This window comes from Monodelphis domestica, chromosome 4 (assembly GCF_027887165.1).
Source record: "Monodelphis domestica isolate mMonDom1 chromosome 4, mMonDom1.pri, whole genome shotgun sequence".
In the NCBI taxonomy this organism is placed as follows: Eukaryota; Metazoa; Chordata; class Mammalia; order Didelphimorphia; family Didelphidae; genus Monodelphis; species Monodelphis domestica.
Genome location: NC_077230.1, coordinates 42,746,583 through 42,767,543, shown reverse-complemented (window position 1 = coordinate 42,767,543; position 20,961 = coordinate 42,746,583). Strand labels below are relative to the sequence as shown.

Here is a 20,961-nt window from a genome sequence, read left to right as displayed (position 1 = left end):
CATGCTTGACTAGCCCTTGAGAGAATTCATATCACTTGCACCTATCTATTATTATCTCTCTTTGCATTTTTATCTGAATTTCTTTGCTCAGTTTCTCTGTTTTTGCTCTATTCCATTGGCAGTGAGAACAATAACAATGAAATAATCCATTTTGTTTTAGCTAGTATGATTTTTTTAGTGTTTTTTTCTTCAGATTTGCCCCAATTACAGTCCATATTAAATTAAATGTGCTGAAAGACTCCACATGGATCTGGACTATTGTTGATGCAGGTTCCCTGATATAACATTTTGCCAGAGGTTGCCAGTAATCTGTCCAGTGTTGTAGCCAGGTACTGGAGCAGCAGCTCCACACATTTATCCAGAGAATATGAGAAATCTCATTGAACATAGAAAGGCCTATTAATTTTCAGTGTCTGAAATGATTCTCTTATAGCCCTTTCAAACATGTAAGAAGGAGTTTCCAGGCTCTTGGCCTTCCTTTAGCCTAGGGGTGCTGAATAAAGTGAAGGCAATTTTTTCTCCAGAAGGAGGCAGTCGAGCTCTATGTGGCTTTTAGAAAAATTAGTGGCTTCCAGTCTTAAATCACTTAACATTAGAGAAAATAAAAGTACAAACACTTTGTTTCAAAGTCTTTGGGGTTTGTTTTGAAAATTTCAAGTTACTTCTCTCTCTTTCTTTTTTCCTTTTATTTTTGACCAGCAGTTCAACTTGAATTTTTATATTCTTCTCCAACTCTCATATAAGAAAAAAAATTAAGTTCCTTTATTGCCTCAACTTATAAATTGAAATAGAACAAAACAGTCCATCCAGGGCTCTATTGGTCTTTCTTTGTTCTGACTGCCAGAGTTTCCTATTCCTTTCAATAATACTTTTGTTTCAGACTATGTTCTGTTATAATTCTGTTCAATATCATTACAGGATGACATGTCTCTGAGTATTTTAATAATTATATTAAATATATGTCTATACACTTGTAAAACCCAGTTGAATTGCACATTGGTTACAGGAGGGTGGATGAAGGAGGGGAGGGAAAGAACATGCATCATGTAACTATGGAAAATATTCTAAATTAATTAAATAAATTGATCATAAATATATGTATGTACAGATATTAAAAATATATAAAATAATATATACATATATCAAAATAATTTCTATGAAGAACTCAGAAGTTCCTCTCCCCTTTTAAAAATTAAAAACCTGACCTTCTTTCTAGAATCAGTACAGCGTATTGGTTCCCAGGAGAAGAGCAGTAAGGGTTAGGCAATGGCATTTAAATGACTTGTCCAGGATCACACAGCAAGGAAGTGTGTGAAATCAGATTTGAACTTAAGATCTCCCATCTCTAAGTCTGGTTCTCAATATACTGAGCCACCTAACTGCTTCCTTGTACCCTGGATTTAAAATTTTTACTCTGTCATAACACCAGTCTCACTCAAGCCCTCTTTCCAAGTATTGTTACTTTGGAAAGTGTCTTTTCTATCCCATTTCTGCAGAATCTGATATTTCAATTCAATAAGCACTTATTAAGCACTGACTATATGCCAGCCTCTGTTCATTAAAAGATTGGAAGGTTCAAAGAACAAAAGAGACAACTGAAATCTTGTCATATGCGCACTGATGAAAGGATGTTGCTGTGGTTTTCATATCATAAGCTAAATTGTCAACCTTGGGAAATATAATAGCAATACCTTCCACATTTTGTAATTTTAAATCCATTATTCATTTGATACTCCAAAAATTCTTGTGAAGTAGATGAAACAGAAATTTTTATTGTTATTTGATGAGTATGGAAGCTAAGATTCTGAGAGATCAAGTGGCTTTCCCAAAGCAATGAGATAGTTGATTTTTTTCTTATGTATGTGAATGTGGAATATATCATTAGTATTTTTCAAAATGGAAGCTACTTGGAAAATTAATTATTACCTGAGTCTAATTTAATTAAATTCATATACATGATACTAGGTAAAATTCCTCTTAAGCTGAAAATTAGGGCCCTACAATCTAAAACTGGTTCCCAGGAAGAGGACTGATTATTAGCAGGTATGGTGCTTTGATGGAAAAGGTAAACAATGCCCATAATGAAAAAAGAATTTGATTTATTAGTGGATAAAAAAGAAAGCCCATTTCTTTGAATATGAGTATGCAAAATTAGTTAACCTGGTTCTAACTGACCTTATTTATTTATTGATTAAGAAGACATTCTGGGGTCACATGGTTAAACAAGATGGAGGACTAGACATTTTTTCTGATCTTCATGACCTCTTATATCTCTCCAAAATAGAAATTGTGCATCAAAGAAAGAGCAGTTTCAATGGTTTACAAAACTCAAAATAAGCTAAAAATTTTATAAATTAATATCTACTCTGAGGTCCCTAAGCACTCCCTACCATACCACAGACCAGAGGTCCACTGGCCTCTAACAAAATGCAGACTCACATCTTAATCTCCTTCCTTCTTTCTAGTGTCACAAAGATCTGAAAACTAAGCTGCAGAAATTTACTGAGGCCTTGATACCAGTGCTGGGGCAGATTTCTACAGGAAAGCAGAGGAAAAGATAGAAACAGGGTCAGGACACCTGTCTGAGCTTGAATCTCATTCTCCTTCCAGAGGCCCAGAGATCCAAACTCCAAATGACATAAATCATCTCAGTCTTCTAACACACTTTAAGATCTAGTCCTCAGGGAAATCATCATAGAGGGGAGGGAGTCATAAAGTGAGCAAAAAGGGAACATATAGGGAAAAAAGACTGAAATTACCAAAAATCTCGGAAGGAAGAAAATTCAGACTTTGAGCATAAGCAAATAAATCAACAAAGAAAACATTAACAGCAGATAGAAATATGGCCTCCAGATCTAGTAAAATAAAGGAAAATGACTCAGCACTTGAAGAGACAGGGGACTCTGGGGAGTTTAGGGAGAATATGGAATTGCAATGCACTGTTTCTAAGTGGTTTTAAAAAAGAAATGAGAACCATTAGAGCATAATTTATGGCATACACAGCAGAAATAATTGGTAGAATAGGAAAACTTCAATCTGTGATGATAATTCTCACCATAGAAACAAGAGAGGACAATTGGTAGTGCAAATTCACAGAAAAAAAGAAAAAGAGAAGAAAAAACAATAACATCATCAAAAAACATGTTCTCTATTCAAGTAAGCATATTGATCTTGAAAATAGGTTGTTTAGATATAGCTTATGGATCATATCAGAAAAACATGATATCACAAAACCATTATGTAAGAACTTCCCAGGTCTTTTGAACATAGAAAGTGAAATATCAATTGAAAGAATGTATAGATTGCCTCCAGAAAAAACAAACAGGCATCCCCATTCAGTTACCCTGTCTCCCCCCCGCCAAAAAAAAACCTAAAGGAAGCAAACTCTAAGACACATAGTGGTTAAATTGAATAATTCCATTCAAAAGCAACAAATTCTGCAAGCAACCAGGAAAAGACCTTCAAAGAAAGGGAAATTCAAATAACAGAAGACTATTTAGGGCTCATGGGAAAATTTAGAGGGGAATACAATAATGTATCTCAAGTAACAATGGATCTCAAAATGCATCCTAATGTGATTTACCCAGAAAATTTGAACTAAATCACAAATCAGGAGAGCTCTCCTTTGATTTGTCAGATAATATTTAAAGGGTCATGGGGACACTCATTGCTTGAGCCAATATAAGAGATCCATAAAGTAATATTGAGCCTCGAATAAGGCAGGAGGGTAGATATAATGGACCATGTTGGTCTGTTACTTCTTGTTAGTTTCCAGAATAACATTATTTGTATGTCTTTCTGTCTAGGCATCCCTATTCTTCTTAGCAAGTACATCAAGCACATGTTTCTAGTTTTTGATATCTTTCTACCTATAAACAGTTAGGGAGTGTTTGCTATCCATTTTATCCCCTTTATATCTTCCAAATATTATTATAGATCAATTCAATTCAAATGCTATTCATAAAGTACTGATTTTTGTGCCAGGAATTGTGTTAGTTATAGGGATACAAAATGAAAATCAACACATTCCTAGTAATATAGATATAGATATGGATAGGTAGGTAGATGGATGGATAGATGGAAAGATAGACAGATACATAGATGATAAAGATAGATAGATTAGATAGACAGACAGATGCATGGACAGACAGACAGACAGACAGACAGATAGATAGATAGATAGATAGATAGATAGATAGATAGATAGGTAGGTAGAATAAATCTGACTTAAATGATCCAATTAGTTTCCTACTTTTGTGCCTGGTAATTTTAATCCCAACCCATTTACCCCATTTTCAAAAACCAAAAAGGACCTAGTACTAAGGCATAACAGTAGCGACTCAATGTAGACTCCAAATTTCTGTTAAGCACAGCACTTAAAGCAGATGTTTTTAGTATTCTCCAAATTCTAAGGTCATGAAATAAAACTCCAATTGCCCTGTCTCAGTTATATTTCTATTCCTGTTTATTTTCTATTATTTTACATTTGTATCTGTGTCCTAAAAAATGGACAAAGCATTTGTTAGGCACTTCCTGGGTGCAAAACACAGTGCTCAGTGTTGGGAATACAAATAAAAAAAATAAGTCAATCTTTGTTCTCAAGGGGCTCACATTCTAATGGAGCAGATGACTCATACAGTGGGTCTCAGTGGCAAGTCAGATGGAAAAGTTACACTGTCCAAAGGAGATGGAAATGTTTCTTTTAATATTGTTCCCATGGACAATATTTCCCTTAAGTGCCTATTCATGGTCATTGATCAGCTGGTGACAACAGATGTGGGCCCCTTCTTTGTGGTGATTTCTCCCCTTGATAATGGCTAGGGGAGATGGAGGTACAGGCTCTTTAGTTTCAGAGATGTTATTTCCAAGGCTTTTTGGATTTAGGGTCCTGAGCTGTCTCCACCAGGGTCTGAGGGGAGATGTTGTTTGAGGTAATAGTGAGTTTGGTTTGACTTATCTGGCACATGATGCTATCCCTTTCCCTTGAGTAGCCTGGCTGTTTCATCTAGGCTGATTTGCCTGCTATCCCCTTTCTAAATGGTAAGCTTCGCATGAAGAGCTCAATAAATGGTTATTGACTGAATAAATTAGGAACAAATAAAAATAATTCTTGTATAAACACTTGTGTTTTCAGACAAGTTGTGTCAGAACTTAATCAATAGGAGTATTGGATACAGAGCTGTGTGTGTGTGCTCAATTGATTCTGAGATAAAAAGTAAGGTTTGATTTTTTAAAAAACTGAGTGCTCAATATTCGATGAGAAATCAGAGGAATCACTTCCACAATCTCAGTCCCAATATTTCCAAGATAGCTCTTTGCCTAGGTTCAGGCAGATATACAAACAAAATATTGGGTTCTGTGAACTTTATTCTAGCATAATTGCTCTGAATTTCAACACAGTGGGACTGGAGCTAAAGAGAGAAGCTCTTTATTTTATATTTTCTCTCAGTTCAAATTGAAGAGGAGTCAGAATTTTGAAATGGCAAGGTGTCTGATTGATTGATTGGAAGAGAATTTCCCAGAAGAAATAGGCCTTACTTGTGCTTTCAAATATGATGACATCAGGGACAAGGCAGATTGGCCCTCCAGGGAGAGAGTTCAATTCTATTGTAACTAGGGTAACCCTAAATTCAGACGATTGCAGGATGCTGGGTTATCAAAGGTCACAAGGGTTAGATAATTCTCAATGTAAGTGGAAGTTCTTAAGTCATTCAGGGCCTCAGAGCTGTCATGTAGGGGCTATACTGTGCTCTGGAGTCAGAGGACCTCTGTTTGCAATCTCACCTTTGAAACGTACAGCTTGCCACTTTGGGCAAGACACTTAATTTCCTTGGGCCTCAGATTCCTCTTTTGGAAAACAAAGGAGTTGGACTAAAGAGGTTCTTAAGGTCCCTTCCAGCCTTAGATCTATATCTGTGAGCCTCAATTTGCTGAAATTTTCTCAGTCTGTGAAAAAGAGGAATCGGGGCTCAATGGCTTTTAAAATCCCTTTCTGCACAAAATTCAACATTTCCCTAAATATTATAATATATATATATATATATATTACATGACACAACACAATGTAACATAATATAACATAATCCCATTTAATAATGTAAAGCCACACTAAGATTCCTTATTGTATATACTCTTAAAAAAAACCCCCAAACCTTACTTTTCATCTCAGAATCAATACTATGTATTGGTTCCAAGGTAGAAGAGGGACAAGGTCTAGGCAATGGAGGTGAAGTGACTTGCCCAGCGTCACACAGCTAGGAAGTGTCTGAGATCACATTTGAACCCAGGACCTCCTATCTCTAGCCCTTCTTCTCTTTCCTCTGAGTCATCCATCTGTACCCTTTTGCATATACTCTTTGCTTTATTCTATTACTGTAAATGACTACAGCCAAGACAGATTGTTATCCTAATAAATGGTCCACAGACTTAACTCTGCACACACTGAGATAGCCTGGTAAGAAAAGCATGAAGAGAAGCCTCCTGCTTAGCATCTTCCCACATCTTAACTGGTTCTACCCTAGAAATGTTTTTTCTTTAACACTGTATTTTAACACATTTTATTATATGAGAAAAATGCCCAAGGGATAGACTGTGAAAAGCAACCAAGGATTCCTGGTCTCGATGAAGGCTTGGCTGCAGACAGTGCCCCAGTGGTGGACCAGATGCCACGGGGGAGCCATGATCTGGGATAGGATGTGGGACTGGGAAAGAACTGAATGATCTGGACTGAATCGCCCCACATTTGAGTGGATGAAATGATCCAGATCCTTCATTTCACTCATGAAAAAATAGATCTAGACCAACTTCTGACCAGGATGCTTCTATATTAATATTCCTCTAAGAAAATAAGGCATTAGGGATATAACTAGGCTTCAAAAACATCTGGAAAATGGGCTCCTTTCAAACACCACCAGGCAAGTACTGTGGAGTGGCTCAGTGGATATATCAAGAAGACCTATCTGGCCTCAGACACTTACTAGCTGTGTGATCCTAGTCTAATCACTTAACCCTGTTTGCCTCAGTTTTCTCATCTGTATCCAGTTACCTTGCCAAGAAAAGGCCATATGGGGTCATGAAGAGTCAGACATGATGGAAGCAACTGAACTACTACTACATATACAGAGGCAGCTAGGGGACACAGTCACTTAACCTTTATTAGCCTCAGTGTTCTCACTTGTCAAATAGGGATGATAATAGCACCAAGCAACACTGGGTCTTAGTGAGGATCAAATGGGATTATATAGGTAAGGTACTCAGCAAACCTTAAAGCCTATATATAGGCTAGCTGGCATAATCTTGTTCTGTTGTGGCTAAGGCCAGGAGAGATAAAACTGATTTTATCCAGATGAATCTGGTCCATTTCTGTTCTGGACTTCTCTACACCACTGATGTTCGTGGCTCTCTTGATCTGTTAGAAAAATCTGAAGGCACTGATGAAAGCAAAATTGAGCAAGACCAAATCCCTCCTGTGAACTTCAGGATTCAGGAACCTGAAATAAAATAGAACCACCCAGACTGGAGTCACTCACTGAAAGAGTAATTTGCTGAAGCCAAATAGGCTTAGGAATTACAAAACAAACAAGCTAAAAAAAATGATTGCGCTCACTCCTTTCTGTTCAGAGCCATGTTTGAAGCAGGATTCATCTGAGGAAAGGAGCCTGGGGAGAGACCTCTTGTGTATCTTAGATCATTTTTCAATGAATTGAAGAACAATAAGGCTTTTTTGCTCTGATCAGTACAATTAATCAGAAAGCACAGCTTCCTCCAGGTCTAGTTTTCTCTGTAGAAAGAGAGTAGACCACTTCTTCCTCTGTCTAAAGATTGGAACATTTTAAAAAATGAATCCAATTAACCAAATGTGGATTATGGACTTCAATGTTCAAGTCATGTTTATTAAGTGTTAATATACTATACTATACTATAATTCCATTCAATAATGTAAAGCTACACTAAGACTTTTTAGGACTTTCTGTATATATATATATAATATATTAAATATATATAATATATATACATATATATATTTAAACCTTTACCTTCCATCTTAGAACCAATACTGTGTATTGGTTCCAAGGCAGAAGAACTGTAAGGGCTAGGCAATGGGAGTTGAATTGACTTACCCAAAGTTACAAAGCTAGGAAGTATCTGAGGCTAGATTTGAATCCAGGATCTCCTGTTTCTAGGTCTGGCTTTTAATCCACTGAACCACCTAGCTTCCCTCCTCTATATAGATCTACTTTTAGTGAGTGTAATTTAAGAAAGATTAAATTATTTAAAATAGTCAGAACCTTGGGTGTCATTAAAAATTATTTTGTTTTGAAATTTTTTCCATGGTTACATGATTCATGTTCTCTTCCTCCTCTCTACTGTCCCCCCTCCCAGAGCTGACAAGCAATTCCACTGGGATACATGTATGATCACTCAAAACCTATTTCTATATTACTCATTGTCATAATAGAGTAGTCTTTTAAAACCAAAACTCCAAATTATATACCCATTTAAACAAGTCATAAATCATATATTTCTTCTGGATTTCTATTCCCACAGTTCTTTCTCTAGATGTGGAGAGTATTATTTCTTATGTCTGGGCAAGTAATTAAAAAAAAACTTCCTTGGCTTTCAGTTTCCTTGTCTTTGAAATGAAGAGTATAGACTGCACGAACAGATCTGCTTTAGTTCTAAATCTACTAAGATTCTTCCCTTGAAAATCCCATTTTTCATAAACACCAACACATTAAGAGACCAGAAAATAGATTTTATATTTCCACTTGAAAAACACAATTCCCTGGAGGTCCCAGAGCATCAGAGAATGTTGGTTAAGGATTCAATATGAATTTGTCCAGATTTCCTGGAAGTCCAAGCTCACCTTTTATTCACTGCTAGTTTATAAGGACTTCTCTTTGAGAAGCTGTGTCAGGATAGGAGCACACTAGATTTAGAATCAGATGATCCAGGTGAAAATATAATCCCATTTTACAAAGGTAAAGATTTTAGGAATAAGCCAACAAGAAAGGAGCTTGAAGTCTCCATCTCATTCTTATCCCAAACTTGCTATACTAGAGACTTCAGAAAACTTCCTTTTTAGGTTAGAGCTTTCTCTGTCTCTGTCTCTGTCTGTCTGTCTGTCTGCCTTCCCCCACCCTCCCCTTGCCAGATTGAAAGTGAAAAACTCTGGACATGGAGTCAGGAAACTTGCATTTGTGATCCTGAGGTGAATCACTTTAGCCTTTTGAACCTCAGTTTCCTCAGCTATAAAATGGGGAATAATCATACTTTTTTCTTTTGTTGATGGAGGTAGAACAGCTAGGCTTATCTCATCTCTCCCTGACACATCCAAACCAGATCCCCGGGGTGCTTTAATGGACCGGTGAGTAGGAGAACAGATTTTCTCCTTGATACCTGAGTTATTCCCCTAATATAACAATGGTATATTGGGTATAAGGATCAAAGCCCTCATTTCTTCCACTGTGTTTGATTCTGTTGAAAGTAAAACTGTGTTGATGTACAAACGTTGGATTGTTTGCCCTGAGGAGGAGGGGATATAGATAGATAGAGAAATTGCCAGAACTAGCAAATAATTTATATTTAATTCCAGTCTTACATATATGAATGGGGTATTTGTGTGGGGAGACAGACTTGTGCAGCTCAATGTGATCAGGTGAGAAGAGTGGTCAAGAGGGACTACCTATATTTTTGAATAGTTATAAAGGACTTGCCTTTAGAACCATGAAGTTTTATATAAATATGAATTATTATTATTATTACTATTATCACTGTCATGGAGATCAGTAACCTGAGAACAAACCACAGAATAAGTGATTTGAGCTTTGATTTATTTTTTAATCAGTCTTTTAAAAAATTTCCTTTGAAACTAACATTTCTTTTGAGTCTGGGACATATTATGGGCTTTTGGGGCTTATACCAAGAGGCAAGTGTGCTGGGAAGATTCTAAGTATTAATAATTAATATAATCAGGAGCATGGGCAGTAATCTTGATCATCTTTTTCTCAATACCACACATACACACATGCACAATATGCTTAGGCTTCTTAGTAGTCTCTACTATAGAAATTTCAAACAAGTGAGTAAAGGCATAAAGAAATGAAATATGATTATTAATTAGAAAATCTTGAATGAAGAGAATTGAAGGAGAAACACATACAAAAGCAAAAATTTGTATTTTAGTCCTTTGGAGGAATGAGGTAGAATATTTCTGGTGACTACTAATTAACCAATTAACCAAAGAATAAGAAAGTTAACATTTTCCAGTGGTTGAGAGAATCATTATATGAAGGTTACAACCTTATATAAATAACTTCTAGTAGTAGGAAGAAGCAAATTTGAGAAAAAAATCTCAGTCTTCATTTCTTTTGACCTTTCTGCTTATAATGTTGATCACTTTTTCCTCCTTGCTTTTTGGCTTCTAAGACATTGTCTCACCATGCTCTTTTCTTACCACCTGATTGTTTCTTTTTAGTTTGCTGGATTGCAGTCCATCTTCCACCCCAAACACATGCCCCTTCAATGCTTTGTACTCAATCTCCCTTAGTCTATATTATCTCTTGAACTCAACTATTTCCAATGTTCCATAAAGCTCCAAGCAGATGATTTTCAGATTTAATTTTTTGGTCCATATTTTTCTCTTAAACTCTAGTCTTGCTTCTCAAACTGCCTCCTGAACATCAATACTTACATGCCCTAGTCACATAGGCATAGATGCTCCCCCTATTCCATTCTTTACACCTTTACTCGTTTGAGACTTCTGTAATTAGCATCCTTACTACATTGAGCCCTACAGGACCATGGTGAGACTCAGGAAGTCCAATATGGATCCCATCTTCTTCCTCCCATAAAACTTCTCTTCTAAATTTTCCTAGTTTTGGAGTTACCACCATCTCCTCAAACAGTCTTGCCTTCCTCTACCTCATACTATATCTGATTAATTATTAAGTCCCATTGATTCTATCTCCCTGGCTTCTCTAGTATCTTCCTCCTTTCTCATTTACATAATTACCATTCTAATTAGAACCTTCATCACTTCATACTTGGACAATGGTAATGGCCTTCTTGCTTTCCAGACCTCCCTTCTTTTGTATATCCTCTACATATCTGTCCAAATGAACTATGTGCCAAACAGCTAATGACCATAAATCATATGGTCCCATGTATAATACCCCAGATTATCACAGCTAAATGTAAAGTAAGGATGGGAAGGAGGCATGCTTTTTTTTTTTTAAACCCTTACCTTCTGTCTTGGAGTCAGTAGTGTGTGTTGGCTCCAAGGCAGAAGAGTGGTAAGGGCTAGGCAATGGGGGTCAAGTGACTTGCCCAGGGTCACATAGCTGGGAAGTGTCTGAGGCCAGATTTGAACCTAGGACCTCCCATCTCTAGGACTGGCTCTCAATCCACTGAGCTGCCCAGCTGCCCCAAGGCATGATTTTTAATGAGATCCAGTTTATTAGGGATCTAATTGTGGGTGTATATAAGTACACAAATAGACAGATATATCTATACAAATATGTACATATCCATATTTAAAAGTGTCTAAAAAGAACTCTGAAACAAGTTATTTTAGGACATCATAAATCTCTTTGATTTGCTAGTTGGTGATTGATATGGCTTAGTTCTGAAGAGGCTACTCTAAAACCTTTAGGACAAAATACAAACTCTTCAGCCTAGCATTTAATGTCCTATACAATTTGGCCCCTACCTACCTTTCCAGTTTCACTTCAGGATACTCCTTTTCACATACTTTGTGTTCCCATTAAACTCAACCACTAGCTACTCCCTGAATTTGACATTCTATCTTATCTCTGTACATTTGTAAAAGCCACCTTCCATGATGACTAAAAGGACTAGATGAGTCAATTGATGGAAATATTTGTTCAGCTCTTCAAGTTATTATTAAATTTTTGTTCCTATATTTAAAAAATATACTCCCTCTTCTCCTTTTTCAGAATCCACCATCTCCTTGTAAGACTCAGTTTTGCTAACAACTCTTCTGAGGGTGTTCTCTAATCTTCTCAATTGTTATTTCTTCTCTGTCCATTAATTTCCTTTGATTTGGTTATTTCTGTATACATTATGACCCCATAGTAGAATGTTGGCCCCCTCAAGGAAAGATATGATTTTACTTTTTGTCTTTGTAGTCACAAATACAATGCCTTGTGTTTTGTGAGAAGAAACATAAATATTTGGAAAGAAATAAACATTTGAACACTTCACTGTTGATTTGAATTTGTATAGTCAATATGTATGGTATATTTGTGGATGCTGTATCAGTTTTTTAACCCGTACTTCTATCTTACTATCATTTTTTTAAACCCTCACCTTCTCTCTTAGAATCAATACTGGGTATTGGCTCCAAGGCAGAAGAGTGGTAAAGGGCTAGGCAATGGTGGTTAAGTGACTTGCCCAGGGTCACATAGCTGGGAAGTGTCTGAGGCTAGATTTGAACCTAGGACCTCCTGTCTCTGGGCCTGGCTCTCAATCCACTGAGCCATCCAGCTACCCCCTAGATCACAGAATTTTAAATTTAAATGGAGCTTTATTTGTTATTTATATTCTTTAAAGTCCATTATACTGGGGCACTCCTGGCAAGTCCTGGCCCCAGCCCACTACACTGCTAGCACTCATAGCAACGTCTTGTAGGTGTAGGCAGAGAAAGATTGGAGGCATGTACTGTACCTTGATGCTTGTGTAGGATATCCTTCATTTCCAGGGTAGTTGTAGGGAGAGGTTCACAGATATATCTCTCAAGAAGGGTTCCTTGCAACCTCATATCACATATATCAGTGTGAGGCAGGCAGTGATGGAAGCTATAAGATTCCATGTAGAATGGCCACTTCGAATTCAAGGGACAACTCAGGATTCTCTTACTGAGAGTATTGTGGAGAGGTCACTTAATAGGACATTAAGGATCATCTGGTACTTTCCCCCACATCACCTCACAGCCTTTGACTTTTTTTGTTTTATTTTGTTTTGTGCCTCTAACATTCATATAATGCTTTAACGTTTGCAAAAAACTGTGCATACAACAGCTCACTTGACCCTCACAACAACTCTGTGAGATGAGTATCATAAGTTTTAATGAGCTCATTTTACAGATGAACTTGAGACTGGAAGAAAGTAAGTAACATCTCTATAGTCACATGCTAAAAATTGGCAGAGCAGGAGTTGAACTCACGTCTTCCTGACTCCAAGACTAACACTTTATTGACTATATCATAATGGTTTGTTCTGCTGCACCTGTATTTAGGATGATAGACTAATATGGAGTTGGAAGGAACTTTAGAGGTATTTTAATGCACTGCCTACCCCCAGGATAAAGAATTCTGCCTCATGCAACATATTTATCTTCCCTAATGAATTAGGAAAATAATAGTTAAATCCATAACTCTTTCAGACATATGAGAATATGTTTTATCATTAGGACTTCATTATCAAACTGGGAAGGGCATAAGTCTGTAGAGGTTGCTCCTGATCTAAGAAGTGAGTCTTTATTTTTAGTCATGAAATAGGAGGCATGCTCTTCTGTAAGAAATGCAAAGATATGAGACAATGGTTAGTGCTTGGGAATACAGAATTGGAATTTAACATTGGAACTAAAGTGGCCAGAAGTCAGTAGAATGAAGTTCCTTAAAAACTACAATCTTGTCCCTTGATTGTGGAATGATTGAACAAATTGTGGTATATGATGGTGATGGAATACTATTGTTCTGTAAGGAATGATGATCTGGAGGATTTCTATATGAACTCGAAGAACCTCCATGAACTGATGCAGAGTGAAATGAGCAGAGCCAAGAGAACATTGTACATAGAAAGTGAAACATTGTGGAATGCTCCATGTAATGGACTTTGCTACTAGTAGCAATGCAATGATCCACATCCAGAGAAAAAACTGTGGGAGTAGAAACAGAGGAAAAAACTTATGACTCATTGCTCATTTATATAGATACATGATTTGGGGTTTTAGTTTTAAAAGATTGCTCTATTGCAAAAAATGAATAATATGGAAATAGATATCAAGTGATAACATTTGTATAACCAGTGGAACTGATTATCGGCTCTGGCGGGAGAGAGGGAAGAGAGGCGGGAAAGAAAATAAATCATGGAAAATATTTTTTAAAAATATAAAAAAAAACCCAACAAACTACAGTCCAGAGTAGTAGATAGAGCACTGGGTTTAGTCAGAAGATCCAGGGTGGTGTCTCAGCTCTGCAACTTATCTCCTATGTAACTTGAGCAAGTCACGGACACTTCTCATCCTTTGTTTCTTCATCTGTAATGATTGAACTGGATCAGGGGTTCTTAACCTTTTTTGTGACATTGGTAGTCTGTGGAAGCCTATGAACCTCCTTCCCACAATAATAATTTTAAATAAATGGAAAGAAATGCTAAATATCAATTAGAGAAAATAAAGATGTAAATAAACATAAAACATAATATAAGGGGAAATAAAGAATTTCCCACCATATTCATGGTCCCCCTGAAATCTATTTTGGGACCTCTTAGAAGACTATGAAACTTAAGTTAAGAACCTTTGGACTAGAGGACCTCTAAGGTCCCTTCCAGTGCTAACTCCTATGACACTGTGTTCTTTATATAGGATAGTTATTAATAGCAGACCCATTTCCTTGGGTTTATTTGTAAAGAGTCCAGAGCAGATAAATGTGAGCACCTCCTCAAATTATCCTAGAGCATTTTGTCTGGACCTCTCCTTTATCCCCACTGCATCCTAACTTGTACTTGACCTAAATGCTTTTGACCATCTTAAATCAGCTATTAGATTGGTTACTTCCTTAAGGGCAGGAACTGCTCTTCTACTCTGTCTCCCCAGACTCCAGCACAGTTCACTACACACACTGGATCAGGAGTTCTGAACCTTTTGTATGGGCATGAATGTGTGTGTTTGTGAATGTGTGTGAGATGGACCCCTTCGATAGTCTAATGAAGGGTATAGACCTCTTCTCAGAATAATGTTTCTAAAACACATAGGATCACAAGGGAAACCAATTCTATTAGAATAGCCATTCAAACGTTTAAAAAAAAATTGACAAGCAATTGGCCCCTTGAGTTTCCTAAATTAAACATTTTATATGTTTACATATATGGTATAGTCATTATATTGGAATAGTCATTAAAATTTTTTTAATAGTTGACAAGAAACTGCCCCCTTTAATTCCCTAAATTAAACATTTTATATGTTTACACACACACACACATATAGTATAGCCAATTATATTGGAATAGCCATTAAAATGTTTAAGAAAATAGCTGACAAATCCCAGTTTAAGATCCCTGTAGGTCCTTAGTGGAAGTCTGTTGAATTTCAGCTTGTGGGTGTTTCTGGTCTTCAGAAGCAGCTTTTATTGAAACCTCTGGCACGTTCCTGCCCTTTGCTAATTTCCCAGAGCCTCCCAAATGCTCAGTCTTGGCCAGTTTGCTTCCTTATGTGTTATGTGGGCTGGTTCACAGTTCCGGCGAGCAGCAGCAGGGGGCATATGGCGCTTCCTTTCCATTGGCTCTTTTCAAACTGGCCTGTGTTTCTAGGTTTGTGATTTAACACCATGTATGAAGTGAAGGACAGCAGTGTAGAGCTAGCTGAGTGTCTGGTCAAAGTACCGAATGAAAGAAAGGGCACGGAGGGATCCACATTTCCTAAAATGATGCATGGGGGACGGTGGCAGCAATGAGTAACATATCTATTAATGGATTGTGGCGAGAAATAAACATCACATGCTTTCAGTGTGGACTAACGGGGAGATACTGACACAAGGAGAGGTATTCAATGCATCCTCTCACACTCAGCAAAACATGAATTTTCCAAGTATGGCTTAGACATTTGATCTCTGGGTGTTTGGAGTTTTAGTGTGTGGGTCAAATGTCATTGGCAGAATACCTCAGATTTCCCCATATGCCTGTACATGCCATCCAAAAACAGAATAGTAGGAATGCAAGGATCTGACAGCTGTGGCCCCTGCAGTAAAACTGCCTTCCTAAAGGGCACATTAAGGAGAGAGCTTTCTGCTCCAATGCACTTGCATTCAAACAACGAGAACAACAAGCGTGGCTTACGGGATGGGACAATTTTAGCTTTCACGCTCATTCCAAATTCTTCCTTTTTCTATGTGAGCGTCCAAATCTAGAGCTCTGAGCCTGAGATGATAAGTCTTTCTTTAGCACATGTATTGTCTCTTTCAAGGTTGGCACCGGCAAATGTTGAAAACCCTCCTATCCTCCTCAGAACATGGGGTAAAGGTAGAAGGAATAAGTAAGCTATTGCAGGGATATACCACGATCTTTTGCATACCCACTAGGCATTGGAATTGAGAGCAAAGATCATTGCCTACCATCCTTGAAGCTATAGCTCATCTTAGTGGCATGACTCCGTTGAGTTACAACTAACAATTTTGGCTCCTGGGATACATTTCACAAAATGTTCAGAGAAAGGAGGAAGACCTAGGAAGAGGCAGGAAGGATCTCACTTTAGGTAAAGGAAGTAAGTGTACCTTTTGGGAACTTCTTATCTTATTTAATTATTCTTATTAATTAAGTGCTAAGCTTAGTTGTTTCAGATCACTTTACATTTCGTTCCCCTAGGGACAAAGCCCTAATTGCCTCCCTCTACTTATGGGTATATTCTCAAGTCCTGTCTGAATCCAAGCATAATGAAAGTCCTAACAGTTCTTTGCTGAAAGTGTCCTGATGTTCCCTGCTCCAATCAGACACTTGTCCATAGCACATTAAGGTTTACAACAAAACGCTTGTCCCCTCCTCAACCCAGTGAGGTAGTTGATGCTTTAACATTTTTTTAGATGAAGCAATTAAGACTCAGCGAGGTTAAGGGACTGGCTCATCTACATTCACTCAGCTATTAATTGTGGAAACTGGGATTTAAGTTCTGATCTGGCTCTCCAGTTTTCCTTTCAGTATTCCAGAGGGAATGCAGTGAACATTAGTCTGTTCTAAATGGGAAAAGAGATCTCCAAACGGAGCAATAATAATACTCTAGACAAGAGAGGAATAATGTGTTTCTTTCTTCTTTTGACACAGTCTATTCTTTTGTTCATGTGGCATGTACAGTTCAATCTTCTACAGGCAAAATCCAGCAACTTAGGGATAGGGTATGAATTTTAGAAGGGTCTATACTATAATGGAAAGATTGCTGGGTCCAGAATGAGGAGAGAACAGACTGGATCCCATCTCAGATGCTAATTATTGATCTCTTATTGAGAAAGTAACCATAATGATGCTTGTAGAGTCTACTTCACAGGATTGTTGTGAGACTCAAATAAAAAATTGTGTAAAGCCCTATGAAACCCTTATAAATACTACAGAATACCAATTATTACTTTTTATTATTTGAACTAGAACTATGATTTCAGTGGTATAGTCTACTCCCAGGGAGGAAACTTCTACCAATGCCAATCAGCACTTGCTCTGTAACTTACAGTCTTATAAATGCCTCAGGCATTGAGAGGTTAGGTGACTTGTCCAGGATCACATGGCCTGTATATGTCAGCAATCAGGATTGAAACTCATGTCTTCTAGGCTACAAAAGCAGCTCTCTACCAACTTCAACTGGCTACCTTTCATTACTGTTGCTGTTGTTTGGGTAGTTACCCACTCAGTAAGAGAACATTCTACTTGGAATGATGACCAGAAAAGACTGTTGAGAAAGGAGGAGACAAAGCTACTCCAGCTCTGTTGCAATCTTTTCCTTCCAAATCTTTCTTCCACAACATTACAAGACCCAAATGGATTTGCATTTGTCCATTTACCCTCAAAAGGTTAAGAAATCCTAGTCTTATCTAAGCCTTTCCTTTTATGCATGAGAAAACTGAAGCTAAAAAGGGACAAGTGCCCACTATGAGGGCAAGGGACAAAGCTGGCATATGGCAGAGCCAGAACCTCAAGCCAAGGTTCCCCAACTCCAAATAGAGGGGTATTGCTGCCATATGAAGAAGTAGTACCTGGGCCCCTTTGCTTTTGTTGAGCTTTTCATTCACATATTGAACAAGGAAACCAAGTATGACTTTCTGGGAACTTGTTCATTGCTTGTGCTCTCATAATTGACCAGTATCATAATTTGGAACTTTAGTGGTCTTTCTCACAGGCTTAATTTTTATTCTTATTTAGTCAGTGACAATGAAAAGGTGAGATGATTTTAAAAGATAATATTCCACAAATTTATTTATTTTTTGTCACATTAAAGTTCCAAGGGGTCTCTCTCCCTTCCTCCCCATCCTGCACTATGGAAGACATCATTTGACAAAGAAAATGCAAATGTAAAACCATGTCATGCATATTTATATTAATCAATTCTTTCTCTGGAGGTGGACATTCATGGTTATTCTTCAAACAATATTACTGTTACTATATGGAATACTCTCTTGATTTTGCTCATTTCACTCAGATCTTTCCATGTTTTTTAAAAATTTAATTAACCTGCTCATCATTTCTCACAATGTAGCAACTTTTTTTTGCCATTCTCCAATTTATGGATATCCCCTCAATTTCTAGTTCTTTGTCACCACAAAGAGAGCTGCTATAAATATTTTAGAATCTATCAACTCTTTTCTTTTTTGTTCTGATGACCTTGAGAAACAGATCTAGTAGTAATATTGTTGGGTCAAAGAGGGTATACACAGTTTTATAACTCTTAGGGCAAGATTCCAGATTGCTCTCCAAAATGGTTAATTAGTTCAAAGATGAGACGATATTGAGCATACTATACAGCCTTTCTAGTGCAATTATCCCTGAAGAATGTAGTAAAAACTACTTTTTTGCCAAGTATGACAATTTTCAGACAGTGATATAGATTCCCCAAGCATCCTCTTAAAATGCAAATGTGGGGAAGACACATACAAGGGTGTCTTACTCTACTAGCAGCCATCAAAGTTGCCAGGGAATCCTTTCTGATATTTTTGCTTGAATTCCTAAGAAATAACAGTGGCATAGTGGATAGAAAGCTGGTCTTGCAGCTATGAAAACCTGAGTTCAGTATTCACATATTATGTGACCTTGATCAAACCCCAGCCTCTCAAAACTCAGAGTAACTCTTTATGATTATAATCTAGTTTCTATCCTACTCCTGAATTTAAATGTAGAATAGTCCCTGAGAAATGAGTGAGGATTATCTTCCCTTATTGCCCAAATGAAATTCCATTCCACACATTTGCTTATTATGTGTGAGTAAACAAACTCTGAGTCTGAAATCATACCATTTGCCTGCAATTTATTGTTATCTGGACAAGTGCTGATGTTATAAACCTTCCCCTTCAAGTTCACTTTGATTATTGGCACTGAGGGGATGTTATGTCTTAGGAAAGCTGGAGCTTCAATTTTTCATTGTTTCTACTCTGATTCATTTATCAACTTTCTCCCAAAAATAACTTGTAAAAACTAAAAAGAAATCCTTTGGTTTTTCCTTTTGCAGGGCCTGACTTGAAGATACAAGGAGAAAAAGAATGGATTCCAATGAATGTAGATCACTAAGATATTTTATATATTTGTACAAAGATTATTGGCTTCCTGAATGCAAGAGACTCCAGAAGAAACATTCTATTTGTATATTTATGTCTTCTCTTTCTTGTTGGCTGCCATTTTTAATTTAAAATATGCTTATGGCACCTGAGGAACAAAGTATCCAGGCAAGACTTATTTGGGGGTGAGGGAGGGGTTGTTTTAAAATGAATTATGATCTAATGAACAGAAACACAATGTTATATCACATTCATTTTCATTGGAAGTCATATCAATGTGATATTTTATCAATATTTAAAAGGAATGAAGTGCATATTAGTTCTTCTACCTGTAACTTTTTATGAGCTAAAGTAAATGTCAAATAAATATAGAATGTAAATCAAGTTAATCTGGTATGCTGTCATGTTGACATACTTCTCAAGGTGAAATAATGGGGCAAAAAGTTAGAGAATAGACAATGGACCACATTTTTGCATTAATCAAGCAGGCACCGTTTGGCTCCTTGATGACCAGACAAAAATATTAACATTGCCCTGAGTTGCTGAAAATTCATTTGATAGCTGTATTTGAGGCACTATGTGAAGTGCTAAGGATATAAATAGTGAAAAGAATGAAACAATTTCTTTTATTTTTCACATCAATAAAATGATCACTTTCAATACCAGATTTTAAGTTAACTATAAATGTAAAATAATTCTCCACATATTTTGATAGTTTAAGGTTAATGAAGTGATATCAGTTATGTTTTGGTCTTCAATCCCATAAATTGGAACCAAAGCCATATTAGCTTTTTTTCTATTAAATATTCTCACAAAGAGGCCTCATCATCTTTTTAAACATCTCTTAAACATCTTGTTCTAGTTATATTAATTATTTATTATGCTATCATCAGGGAGTTTCAGTTAGAATTTATAATTATTTGATTATATTAAAGTATTAAATTCTTCCATTGTATTCTTCAATTATTATGCCTGTTCAATTAGGAACTGGATTGTGGTTTAAAGTTATTTTTTAAAAAATCCTTACCTTCTGTATTGGAATCTATACTATACTATGTATTGGTTCCAAGGCAGAAGAGTGGTAAGGGCTAAGCAATGGGGGTTAAGTGACTTGCCCAGGGTCACACAACTGGGAAGTCTCTGAGGCCTGATCTGAACCTAGGACCTCCCATCTCTAGGCCTGGCTCTCCATCCACTGAACTACTCAGCTGCCCCAGGTTTAAAGTTATTTAAAAGGATCTCCCTTTGTGAACATGTGGCTAAGTCACATTCGCAACATGATACTAACCAGTCATTAGGATAATTCAAATGTGTTTTGTGAATTGCCTATCTAATATTATGTGTGCTTTATTTGGTTAAAATTCATTTAACTATGCAAAGATAAGATCCATCAAGTTCCATCAGAAGGGTCATACTGAGCTCACATTTCTTTTTAAAATGGTCTCTGAAAAATATACACACAATATGATGCATT

At 36.9% G+C, this 20,961-nt stretch overlaps 1 protein-coding gene across 2 annotated transcripts in view; it reads left to right on the top strand.

Moving 5' to 3' along the window:
• Positions 1-19,871, top strand: part of SMPX (small muscle protein X-linked) — a 91,241-nt gene extending 71,370 nt beyond the window's left edge. For both annotated transcript variants that reach the window (XM_007493426.3, XM_007493427.3), the window contains one exon: positions 19,442-19,871. The gene's annotated coding sequence lies outside the window, so the exon portion shown is untranslated. The remainder of the gene's footprint in view (positions 1-19,441) is intronic.
• The last annotated feature ends 1,090 nt before the right edge of the window (positions 19,872-20,961 follow it).